The sequence below is a fragment of the Symphodus melops genome, assembly GCF_947650265.1.
Source record: "Symphodus melops genome assembly, chromosome: 5".
NCBI lineage: Eukaryota > Metazoa > Chordata > Actinopteri > Labriformes > Labridae > Symphodus > Symphodus melops.
In genome coordinates, this window is record NC_136695.1 from 4,489,321 (window position 1) to 4,502,434 (window position 13,114).

Below are 13,114 nucleotides of genomic sequence, written 5' to 3' on the forward strand. Positions count from 1 at the left end.
TGCTGGTTTGTGCTGTTTCTGCCTTTACAACAAGAACAGTGACAGGACATCATTTTAACCCTTTTGTATTACCCGATCCGTAGGGAGGACCCAAAGATGCAAAGGAGCCACAGGTCGGATTCAAACCCTGGCTGCCTTTTTGGTGACATCTTTACACACATACTAACCAATCAGCCACCGGTGCTATTTTTATAAGAAAATACAGTAGTTTCAGTGTTTTGCAAATAATCACGTTTCCAACTTTTAAGGGAATTGGCTTGTACAGTAGAGCCTGTTTTTTTCAGTATGTGGTCTTATATCAAGACTGAGCAGACTGGGATGAAAGTGAGGATGAATGGATGGCGATTTGAGCATCGCTGGGAGAGATGACAGCTCGCAGTGAGGCCGACAACCGCTCAGTCACCCTGAGACCTGACCTCCATCTTTAACTGTCTCTCGTCAGCCCATTCGCTGCCTCTGCCTGTCTGTTTGAGACTCATTCTCACAAACAGTCAGTGGCGCTTTCTGTTTGGCTGCGTTGTAACGTAAAGCAAACGGCATCACAGATTCATGCCACAGCTCTTTGTTCTTTTCATCCTACATGTTATACTTAAAAATATTTCCCGAGCTGAGGAGCCTCATTGATTCACTCTGCAACCCTTCGAGGCATCCCTCCTCCCAAAGCTATCCTCTATTCATCTCTCCTTTCACTCCCTTTCCTCTTCTATCTCATCCGTCCTTTCATTCCCACACTTCCTCCCACTCCCATCCGCTCTCTTCCTTCCTTCCTTGCTCCCATCCATCCTTCCTTCCTTCCATCCTTCATTCCTTTCCTTCCCCGCTCCTTCCTAAAACCTCAGCATGCAGAGAGGATGCAGCGAGACGAGACCTCCCATCGTCGGTGGGAAAAAAGGGAGAGACCATCGTCTAACAGATGGAGGGATGTAGGGAAGGTATACATTGGGAGGCGGCAGTATATGTCTGCTTACTGTTCCCTCGCCCTCCCTTCAACGAGTCTCATCAGCTCCCCCCCCCCCCCCCCCCTCCCCACCCTCTCCCCCTCTCCTATGCCAGGGTGGTATGACCTGCTGGATTACAAAACAGCCCTCCCATGTGTCTGCCTGTTCTCTGTGCCAGCTGAGAGACAGCGATACCGAGCTCCTGGAGCGCCGGTGAGGACGGCAGAGAGGAGGAGGAGAAGAAGAAGAGGATGACAGGGGGGGGGGGGATGTGTGGAGAAGTAAAAAAGAGTCAAAAGAGTAGAAAGTAGCAGAGTGAAAGAAGAAGAAGAAGAGAAGGAAAAGACGAGAAAGAAGAGTAGAGGAAGAAGGAGGGAGGGAGGGACGGAGGGAGGGGAAGCAGGAGCAGCAAGAAAGAAGGGAAAAGTGTTTCTGTGAAGTAGAGGAGGGAGTTTTGAGTGATAGTGAACATATTGTAGATGAAGCTTTGAGAGGAGCAGGACGCTGAGAAGCACCGGCGCTGTCAGAGCACCCTCAGGGACAGCCACGGGTAAGTTACACACTCCTCTGCTACACACACACACACACACACTCATAACCAGCATCGTATTATACCTCTAACACACACCTTTCTATGAGGCCAATAGGGAATACATTACACACATAGTGGAAACTAAAGACAGCTTTAAGTGTCAGGAAATGTTGTCTCTAGTAAATTTAAACACTCCAGTCAGATTCTGATTTTAACCAGCTGTGGTGATCCAGACAAACCTGCAGCTCTAAAGCTCCACCTCACTTATGAAGGAGGGTGAAAGATAGCAGGACGTCTGCCCCATAACAAGTCCTGACAGTGTTTTGTGCACTTTTAAATTCATTTTTTCACTCTCTTCCTTTCTTAGCACAAGGTGGGCCTTAAAAAACAAAAAAAACCCAGATATTGTTAGAGATATAGGAGGAAGATCAGGAGCAGAGATGCGAGGAGATAACAGTGCAGGGGAGAGGGAGAGGGAGGGGGGGGGGGGGGGGGGGGTTCGGCTGCATGGAATCAATTTCATATGATGTCTGACAGGCTGTCATGGATTCATTACGCAAGCCCCTGAGACAAAGAGATGCTTTAAGAAGCTGTGTGTGTGTGCCTGTGTCCATGTGAGTGCTTGGGTTGTACTTCTGCTGGAATACACACTTTAGTGCGCACGCATTCCTGAAGCGCACAATCGTCCTCTCATTTCTGTGCACAAACAGCTCGATCTGAAAATAACCTCGCGATCTGGCCCTTACTGCAGTCATTTGAGGAATTCTGTGCTGACTTTTCTCCAGGCTACCGAAGAGACAGAGAAGCGACAGTGCCGGGCAGTTGTTAGTTCTTCGTTTAGCAGCAATTGATTCCCGTGCTGGAAGGCGAAGGGTCGCCGAGGATAGAGCAGGTTTTATTGTCTGAAGGAGAGGCACTTCCTCCCATTTAGTTGCTAAACCCCCCCGAGGTGGAGAAATTACAGGAAAGAAGCGGGTGGTGGTCTCAGTCTCATGAGGGTGGCTCCACGGCGGCCATATTAGCTCTATTACAGGTCTCAGGAGGACAGCTAGGTGACATAGGTCGTCATGGCGAGGGGGGTTGTCATGGTAAGTGGTTGTCATGGAGATAGTGATGGAGCTGAGCGGGTGGGGACCCCTGTGGCTGGGTCTCACCTGGTCTGAAGAGACTATTATATTCTTTCTTTTTTTTTTGTACCTGCAGATGCCTTTCTCTCTTCTTCTTTTTCCCTTCTTTCTTCCTCTGTGGAATTCTGTGTCTTTTTTTTTTTTTTTCCCGAGCGGAAGCTTTATGTTCAGACAAAGATAAACTGCTGAAAAAAAGCAGCGAGATATAGGCGGGGTCAGTGCTTTTTTTTTTTTTTTTTCCTCCACATTTTTCTTAAATGACCTGAGATTTGTGCCTCACTAAATCCTGATGTTTCCATTTCATGTTGATAAAGTATTAAGAAAGGCTCTGCTTGAGTAGCTCATGTATTTACTCACATCTTAAAGACACCAGCGCTCAAGGCTGCACTGCTTTTGTGTCATAAACTTCAGCTGCACATCAGTGGAACAAAAAGCGCCTTTTAGAATTTTGAGGAAGAAAATGGAAGAACGGCTGTAAATGTACCTACAGACATTTAAAAATCTGATCTCTTAAATCCTAATGAAAGCTGTGCTCAATGGCAGCCGGAGAAGGGAAATATGATAAAGAAGATTTTTTTTGAATGATTTCTACTTTTCATTGTGTTGGAAAATTCCTCATTTCTGTGAGATGGCACAGACAGGCGGGAGTGTGTGTCATTACAGAGGAGCTCATTAGTAGGCCAGGAGAGAGCATGTAGTGTACATGTAATGGCCACCCTCCCCTAAGGCCCCCTCTATCTGGGCTGATATTTTTTTTGACACACACATCTGCACACACATTTTTTCTCTCGTCTCTTGTTTTCTCTCCGGCCTTTATCTCTGTGGTGATCAGTACATTTCCCCTCCTTCATTTAGCAGCTTCTTTTATGTGCTAATAATCGCCCTGGAGCGCTGACACTGATAGCATATGAGTCTGTGTATTTGGCCAGTTTTCACGCCCTGAAGCCTCTGTGTTCTTACACACCAAGCGAGCGATAATTTGAATATCTAAACACACAAAGCGGTTACTGTTTGCTAGCGTGAAATGCAACAAATTCCCCTCAGATGTGAATCATTATCAGTGCATATAAACTTACTCTGTACGAGAACATCTCTTCGTGGTGTATCTCTTCCTGCTGCTCACACATCCCGACTCTTTTAAAGGCCAAAAGTAAGAGAGGGCCAAGAGGTATTTAAGTTCATTTTATTGATTTAAAAACAAAAAAAAGTGTGAAGAAAAGTGTTAGTTTTACACACAAAGAAAGGGGTGCAAGCGTTTCACGAAATACAGTCAAATATATTTGTGTAGTTTGATTTAATCAGCTGTAATTTAATCTGCTGAATGCTCAGTCATCCTTCCCTCTCCACGAGGCTGCGAGGCGCCGGCCCGGTTAGCAGGGCCGTGGATTCTCTGCAGAGAATAATGTGAGTGTGGAGAAGTATTATCACACACCAAGCTGGGTCGAGTGTCTCATAATAGGAGCACGGCCTGTGTGTGTGTGTGTGTGTGTGTGAGCGGGCCTGTATAGGGGAATAGTGTGCTGTCCATGTAGTGTGTGTGTCTTTGGGTGTGGCTTTTCGCTGAGAAAACCTTTAAACACAGCAACCTGTTTGTGTCAACGCTGTTAAATCACAGCGCGTATAGGACGGCTGATTATTCGAGCATAAATCAAGTTTTGAAGGGTTGTATTTGCTTGATTGCGTTTGATTACACAACTGGAAAAAAAGGCCTTAAAACATTTAGAATTCTTCTTTATATTCATAAATATGTTGGTATATGAGTGTGTCATATTCACACAAGCTACTTTCCATCTGTGTGTTTTCTGCGTCCTCAAATCCTGACATTTGTTTTTTGTTAATTTTATCGAATTGATTTGTTTGTTAATTCGACCTAATCCAATTGAAATTGAATTTATTCACCGGATTTTTGTTCGATTAGCATGAGCTATGCACACACCAAACATCCTCTTTTTAATTACCCAAAATCCATGCAGGATGGATTTAAAAAAAAAAAAAAAAAATCATCATTTTAAGGGTTAATATGAAAGCGGTCATAAGGTAGCACTTGAGTGACAGGATCTGGCCTTGATTCTTAATACTACAATATCTCTCAGAAACCTCCAATTACACATAATATAAAGCACATTGACCTGACGAGGCCAGATTAACACGTTTTTAAAGAATATTTTAAAGAAGGAAAAATCAAGGCTGGAATTGATTGTTGTATTTAAAATATGTCCGCCAATACAGGTGAAATCTTTTTTTGTTGTTTATAATGACAAATAATTTCATGTAAGAGATTTATCTCAGTTTAAGAAACTGAAGTATATTTTTCTTGCTGCATTGGTCGACATGTTTTATGCATCACAAGCAGTTAAGCCTTCTTTTTTAAGTTTACATCTTGAAATGTTTTTGATGTTTTTAGGACTTATCTGGTCAGTAGGCCGATCATAAGTGTAGTGAGATATTTCTGATTTGAAATTAGACACTTGATAAGATTAGAATTTTTGCAGTGCAAATACCTAAATTCATGAAGTCCATTAAGATGTTTTTATTTTTTTTTTATTTTTTTTTTAAATATGACAATTTCAATTCAACTGCAGAACACAATATGAAACACTTATTGATCGGTTGCTTTCATTTGACTCTACTTCACTTTGTTTAGATTGGATAGCCCGTTGCAGATTTGTTTGGTACACATACTGTAAGGCGAAAATCCTTTGCTTCTGTCCGTATTGATACAAAAGTAATAACTTTCCACTGAAGCCTTGACATCTTATTCAGATAAAAATCCTCATGAAGCTATAACTAGTTATGTCATACTCTGTTTAAACAATGTGGTTTATATATTATGTTATCAATGTATGAATAAAGTCCATTCAAAGCTCTTTCATCGTGTTTTGATTTTGGCGCCCCCTCTGGGCACATTTTAGTGATCTAGTCCTTTGCATGTGTTAGTGGGTTTTTGTGTTTTTTTTACAATAATGTAATCCTGTAAGAGTAAAATGAATTTACTATGAATCTTTGCTGTGGAAACAAAAAAAAAAAAAAAGGCTGTCTCTTCAGCGAGCTAATGTACCTTTCTGACACCTACCGTCAGCCGATACTCGTACAAAAAAAAATGAATAACGTATAAGTCATCTTCTAACTAATACTCTTGATTGCTTTTGAAGGTGACTTTTGAGTCATAATTATTCATTTCAGTCGGTTTCATAACCATTTAAAAAATTCATCCCTTGAGCTTTAACTCCTTCTTGACACAATGACAAACAATGTATGGAAGTACACGCAGACTCCGAGGTAACGTTAAAAGGACAGTCCTTTCATTTAACCTGAGGCTTGGTTCACGAGTAAGCCACATATCTCAATAAATAATATTCAATATTGACTAAATAAACCTCAGGATTATTGGAAAGGATTTCATTATGCACAGCTGCTCATTGTTGTCTTTAGTCATGCACTTCATGGTCACATCACATGACAATGGCTCAATCACATGACTGTAGTCAGTAAAAACCACAAACACTCTCCCTCTTTATTTGACCGTTTCTCAGAAGTGAGAAGGAAGTAGTGAACAGGATTGATGTAGGACATTATTTTACAGTATCTTATTGACTTTAGATCTTAAGTCCCAAACGTGGGGTGCCAAAGATCTCAGGAGGGTCATGAACTGCTCTGAGATACATTTTTAGACATGCACATATTAACTCAACTCATGATAACGCACCATAGACTATATAGACATGGACGTAGTCTCAGTGGCGTCAGCCTTTGGTTTCTGTAGTGGATTTGTGAAGCCCGCAGCAGTAGTCATTTTGTAAACGCTGTGTGTTTACAGGCAAAGAGCTATTCAGATCAGCCACGCCCCTTATTATGAGTAACTCTTAGCCTTTATTTACTAAAAGGTAATACAATAATCATCCACCATACAGTGTGTACCACTGTTTGGTTGTGGGGAAATGAGCTATGAAACCTAATTTATTTTTTAAAAATGGTCATTTTAATATCGGGTGTGTGTGGGACTTCTGTGGCTTTTGCAGCCAGCCTCAAGTGGACACTCGAGGAACTGCAGTTTTCTTTTCAGTCCTTTTTTAAAGTCAGTCTAGCAGGGAGGCTGTTGCTTGGCCCCTGTTTGCTATGAGGTTGACAACAGTAGATTTCCCTGTGTTAACTAAAGACGTTTTTTTGGATGGAAACTGAATAAAGTTATTGCTCATTGGGAGCTGAACAGAACAGTGTGCGGACGGTTTGTACGTTTTTGTCCTGCACCTGTAAGCAATATGCTTGAATGTGCGTACAGTCTTTTTTCACATATTAACTAAAGTCATGATACCACAGTTATTTGATAGTTTATAGATCCCTCCACGAGAATAGATTTTTAGAGTTTGACTTTAAGAGGGTAAAAAGTAATAAGGTCATAGATCTAATAAGTGAAGTGCAAAATAAACACAAGAAGAAGAGACGGAGAGGTGATCATCCTGCCGGTTCAAAAAATATGATTACATACGTGTTCAAAAATAAAAGAAAAGCTGCATATGCCATTCACATGACAAATAATTACCTGACAACCGGTCATCTAATGCAAATATCACAACGTACGTGATATTGACATTCATGTGTTCGTTCATGTGTGTGTGGGGTGTGTGTGTGTGTGTGTGTGGTAATGCAAGATTGTGAGTCACTTAGCCGACGTTGAAATCCCTTGTTCTCCTTCACAGAGTCGATAACAAAGACAGCCACCAACAAATTTAATTTGATTTTTTAATGAGGGTTTTAAACACATCTGTACTCCAACTTTTGTTCAGCAAATGACTTCATGGACAGTGAAACATGTTAGGACCCGGCTCGGTGTGTTTTTAATAATTGGAAATGTGAATTAATTTGCACTCTTTTATTTAATTGAATTAGACATCATTTGAAAACTTGTTGGACGACACTGTTAGGCGGAATCACAGAGTATCGGATGATAGTTTAATTAATTCAGTGTAATAATTAAAATACCGAATGAAATAGTGTAATTTAAAATAGGGATAGAGTCATTGCCATTTAACATCAATTTATGGTCATTTCATGATGACAGTAGAAAAATGTGCTCATCAACCAGTGTGTGTGTGTGTGTGTGTGTGTGTGTGTGTGTGAGGGAAAAGAGAGAAAGCAGCCATGCATGCACAGCACACACTTGTGTTTGTGTGTTTACATATTCTTAATTAGCTGGACAGATTGTAAATGTTGCCCTGACAGATTCCTGACCGAACAACCTTTTCTGTTTTCGCAGCAGCTCCCTGAACAAACACAGCAGGTATGCAGAACAGAATAAAAAGTCCACACACACACACACACACACACACACTTACACTCTCTAAAAAGACGCTCAAGCTAAAAGGCTAAATGTCCGTTGTCTTTCAGATTTACATCCAGCTGTAAGAGTTGCACCTTGTCGACGCCGTCAGAAAACACAAACTGGCTGAAAATGAAACACCTTCAGTCAGCAGAAAATAAACTCGTGGACGACACTGACTTATCGCACATTCTGTCTTCCCCCAGGTCATTGTCCTTAACGTAAAACTCACAAAAAAAGGAAAACTAGATTGTCAAAAACATTTCCATTTACTGAAATATAATTAACAACTAAGCTTTACAAAAAAATACACCAGCTGAAACTGAACTGTGTGTTTATAAAAGAAGAAAATGTCTGGGTTTGTTTGGTGCCTTGCTCAAAGGCACCTCTGCAGTGCTGTAGATGTAAACTGACACTTCAGCTACCATAACAATTTCCAGATTTGATCCCCTCCGGTACATGAACCAACGATCCAGTTCCCAGTCCAAGCCGTACTTAGCTACTGCCGCCCCCGTTTAAAACACATTTTTTACAATGTTTATCCCAAACCAGCGTTAATAACGGATCAATACTAAACTGAAACAGAAAAATCACAACAATGTAAACTTATAAAACGTGTTAGGTCATAGACGTTTGCTGGTCTTAGCCCCTGTAAGGACCAGATGGAATTTGGTCTTGTTGCTGGAGAGGTGTCAGTTCACAATGTGAGTGCTGCCGAGGTGTCCTTGAGCACCCCCTGGGTCCTTGTTTGTGCACGTGTGTATTTTGAGTCTGTGTGCCAATGCAGCAAATCTCTCAGTAACAGCGCGTGAACCCAAATTCCCCTGAAGTATATAGAATTAGATCTAAGATGAACTGAACCTCTGTGCTTATATCCCTCTAGATCAGTGGTTCTCAACTAGTGGGGCGGGACCCAAAACCAACCGAATGTGAGTTGATGAAGTGCTTTTTAAGCATTATTGTTTGGTTTTGTTTCTTTGTTCTATTTTTTCTTCATCTAAAGTCCAAACGACTCAACTTTTAATTAAAAAAAACCTGATTGGTTGAAAAATATCAGAAATGTTTAATAAAAGAGTTCGGGGTGAGTATTGAGGCGAGACCAGCTGAGAACCATTGCTCTAGCTTGTCTAAACTTCCTCTTTACAGTTTAATGGAGTTAGCAGTAAAAATCTTCAGGTATGCTTTTCACCAACCAAAGCCTTTGTTGAACTTATTATATCCTTTATTCCCAGTAAACGTTCTACCTTTAATTTCCTCCTTTTTTTGTCATTCTTCTTGAGATGTTTATTATGTTCAATTTTAATTTCTTTCTATTTTACTGTCCCCCCTCCCCTACCTTTCTGCCCCCGCATCCTGTGTGATCTACCAGGTCCCAATAGAGAAAAAAATGTACACACAAAACAGTGACACAATAACAGTAGCATGTCCATGTAAGTGATTTATAACACAGGTGAATTTAAATGAACATAAGATGAAGACAATGTCCAGATGGAGAGATAAAGAAGATGTACTTTTCTTTCAGACCAGGAACATGAGATAATGAAGTCAGCTCATGAAGATGAGCCCAGAGACGAATACATGTCATTCTTTTTATGAAACTGCAGTACAGAGAAACTACAAAACGTGTATACGTTTTTGAAATGGTTAGCGTCCATGACATACGTCCCCGGGTTGTCTGTGGCTCAGTTTGAGGTCAAATTGGTCGTTTCTCAACGGGAGGGTTTCGAGGTTTCCATCTGCAGCTCCTGCAGTCTTTGGGCAATACTGAACCTCAAGTTGCTCCCCTCCTTTGCCAGCATCGTATGAATGTGTACAAATAGGATGAGTTACTTCCGATGGTCACTTGACACAGCAGCCTGTGTGTGACCTGCAGAGGTAACGCACTTTAATAGTCCGAAAACTAGAAAAAGGCTTTACAAGCCATTTAGTCCCTTTACATAAAGGAACATACGTGTTACTCAGGCAGAAACTAAGAATAATTAGAATCAAGGGTATCTGCATATGTAGAAATAACAAAGAATATATAGATCTGATTATATTATGGGATGGGATCATGTGAGGTCGTATCGTCTCGAACTGATCCGTGAAAAAAGAAAAAACGTGTCTTTCTTTTTAAAGAGCAGAACTCAAAGAAGTCAAAGTGTGACCCAGCAGACTTTAATTCCTCACATGTCCTCGTCAGCTCCGTGTTCAAATATCCAGCAGCCTCCTATCGTCTAGTAATGGCACCATTACTAGCCATCAATAATGCAGAGGGGGTAAATACAGTACATGAAGCCCTGCTGCCCCTCAGGACTCATTGAACTGCATGAGAGCTGTTTCTTTCCCGATGGATGAGGGTGTAAAGGTGCTTATTTGTTTAACCCCTCACCTTACTGTAAAGGCGAAAAAACACGCTGGTGTAATTTACACACACGGAGCAGAGGGTGTAAAAATGGTGTAAAGCAGTGCACACGTCAGACATTATTTCAGCGTGGCGTACAAATACACATGAAAGGCTACACAAAGGAGGAAGAGGCAGTGGAAACACACCACATGCTCTCACATGCATCCATGTGTCGCGCATCACACACATCACATGATCGCGCGGTCGGTGAGTGGGAGTCTTTGTGTGCTGGGAGCATATAGGAGTGGAGGATGTGTGCTGGAATTCCTGGAGAAGCGGGAGGCTGCAACAAGGTAGACTGTTGATGCTGCATGTTTTTCAGCCAGACAGACACTGTGAGAGAGTGTGTGTGTGTGTGTAGGTGTGTGTGTGTGTGTGTGAGTGTTACTCCCACATGTTTCCATCCAGACAGAGCTACGCATCCATGTGGGAGGGGTTGTGAGAACAATGATGGGTTCTCGCTTCTCCCTCCTTGCACACAGTGTGTATCAGCGCATGGGAGCGCATGTGTGATCACCGTGTGTCCGTGGGAGCGCGTGAGTGTGTGTGTGACTGTGTGTGTGTGTGTGTGAAAAGCAGCAGACTCTTACATGTGGCTGTGGAAATGAAAGGTAAGCCGTTTCATTTCTCTTTGTCTCTCTGTTAATTGTTTCCTGAAGTGATCATGACGGGATTTGTAATAATTTGTAAGATGAAGATTTCTTCTTCTGCACTCTCTTTCTGTGTAGCTATGAAAGTGTTGACTCTGTAAGAGGTGTAGGTGAGCTGGACGCTCTTTTTTTTCTTCGGTCGCCTGACCTGCCGTTATCGCCCGCTAACCTTCCTCTACTTTGACCACTTTGTTACTTAGTGTGGCTAAGAGGGTTTGAATATATTAAAGAGCTTATTGGCTCATCGTCACTCCATCATCCACTCCTACCGTTTGTCATGTGTCAGTTTGATTTGTGTGTGTATTGGCTGTGGGCACGCAACAAACCCTCAGAGATAACGCACCCTCACTCCCAATTTGTCAAAACGGTTTACGACCGGGTTCCCTGAGGATACACCCTCCATTTTTCATTGTCTTCCCACGCTCAGCTTACACACACACACACACACACACACACACACACACACACAGCAGTACACATGTGGAATCGGATGTAGTGCATATGCATGCATCTCACACAGCAGCGGCAGCATTTAATTTCCATATCAAAGATTGTCTCCCACCAAAGGAGCTGTAATGGGTGGTAAACTTTCCATTTGAATTTCCTTGCAGGATAATATTAGCTTCTGGCTGTGGGTTGAATGACAGGGTTGGAGGAGCTGGAAGAGAGGGAAGAAGGAGGAGGAGGGGGGGGGAGGGGTTTGAAGGTGAGACAGAGAGGAAGACAGGAGGTAAAGGATTGCGGTGATGAGGTGAACACATGAAAATGAAGGAGGAGGGCAGCACACAAAGAAGTCAGGATGAGGGAGAAAAAAGAGGAGGAGAGTCAGTGTGGAGGATTTTCACACGCCTGGTTGCTCCCTGCAGACAGCATCCCACCCCCCAAACACACACACACACACACACACACACACACACACTGAAACCACATTTCTGTCCTCCCTCCCCCCAGTCGAGTGTGTGGACGGCAGGCAGGCAGGCGTAGCGGCCCTTTGTTTGACATATAGCTGCACACAAAGGCATGTGAACCTGAAGTGGCATTGAAGAGCACGCACACACACACACACACTCTCATCAGGACCACTTCTGATTGGCTTAAACTCAACTTCACACTGATACTGGAGAAATCCGTCAAACAATGCTTTTAGTGATAGCACTTCATGTTGATTTAAAAAGGATCTGAATCTGAATAGAAGTTAAATTATTGACGTGACTCGTGATGATGACGCCGCGTTCAGAGCAGATGTGCGAGACCTTTGTTTCTCATCAGACAAAAGACTCTAGAGAGCACATCAGCTCGCTTTGAGAGCGCTCCTCCTGAGGCGATGTGACTCGCCTGTCGCTGGGATTCTTGTGGAGACATGAAATGAGTCGTTAGGCTGACGGCACCGTTTTCAACAATTACTCTTTGTCTCCAGTTTTGTATTCAAGATCTGGAGCGTTTGGGGGGGGGGGGGGGACAAACGTATAGACGAGTAAATGCAGCATTAAGCACATGTTGGAGCTTGCAGAGGTGAAACAAAGCCAAAGGATATGTGCAGAATAAGTTAAAAACGTGCACTGTCAGAATCTCAGAGTGATGCAAAGGGTGTGGGTTTTTTCTATCCAAACATTTATAGGTCAAATTTAAGCATGCATTGCCAGCTGTGACTGCACCAGCACCCACTTAGGTTTGATAAGAGAACTGACAAAGCCAAGCCTTTCCCCTTTAAAGCCCTATTCAACGATGCACAACACTCCTGAACACTTCCTGATATTTTCGGGATGAGCTGCATGAGTGAAAGCAAACAGCCCATTTTATCACTCCGTCTTTACCTTGACATTCCCCTCACCAACCTCCTGGGTCTGGGTGGAGCCTTGTGATTACCCAGCAGGACATATTCAGGAAAATTCCCAGTATAGGAGGTGATGGTGGCTGCTAAGTGTATTCTGTGATTTGCGAATGAGGGGCTACATCAGTCGCAATGTTACTATTTTGCGATTTCTGTGTGCTTTCACACCATCAAAAACTCCTTCATTATATTTTCTTATGTCCCCCCCCCCCCCCCCCCCTCTTTTTGATGAGAGCTACAGTTTGCATGACACAAAGGCAAAATTCTTTAGAGTCCGCGTTTTCTAGCGGACTCTAAATCATCCACTTCTGCAACGTTTTTTCGACGTCATGT

General features: G+C 42.6%; 1 long non-coding RNA gene across 1 annotated transcript in view; it reads left to right on the forward strand.

Moving 5' to 3' along the window:
* Positions 1-1,122: 1,122 nt before the first annotated feature.
* Positions 1,123-13,114, forward strand: part of LOC306824603 — a 32,504-nt gene continuing 20,512 nt past the window's right edge. Inside the window, exon 1 of the long non-coding RNA XR_013779160.1 lies at positions 1,123-1,488. This is a non-coding gene — a long non-coding RNA (uncharacterized lncRNA). The remainder of the gene's footprint in view (positions 1,489-13,114) is intronic.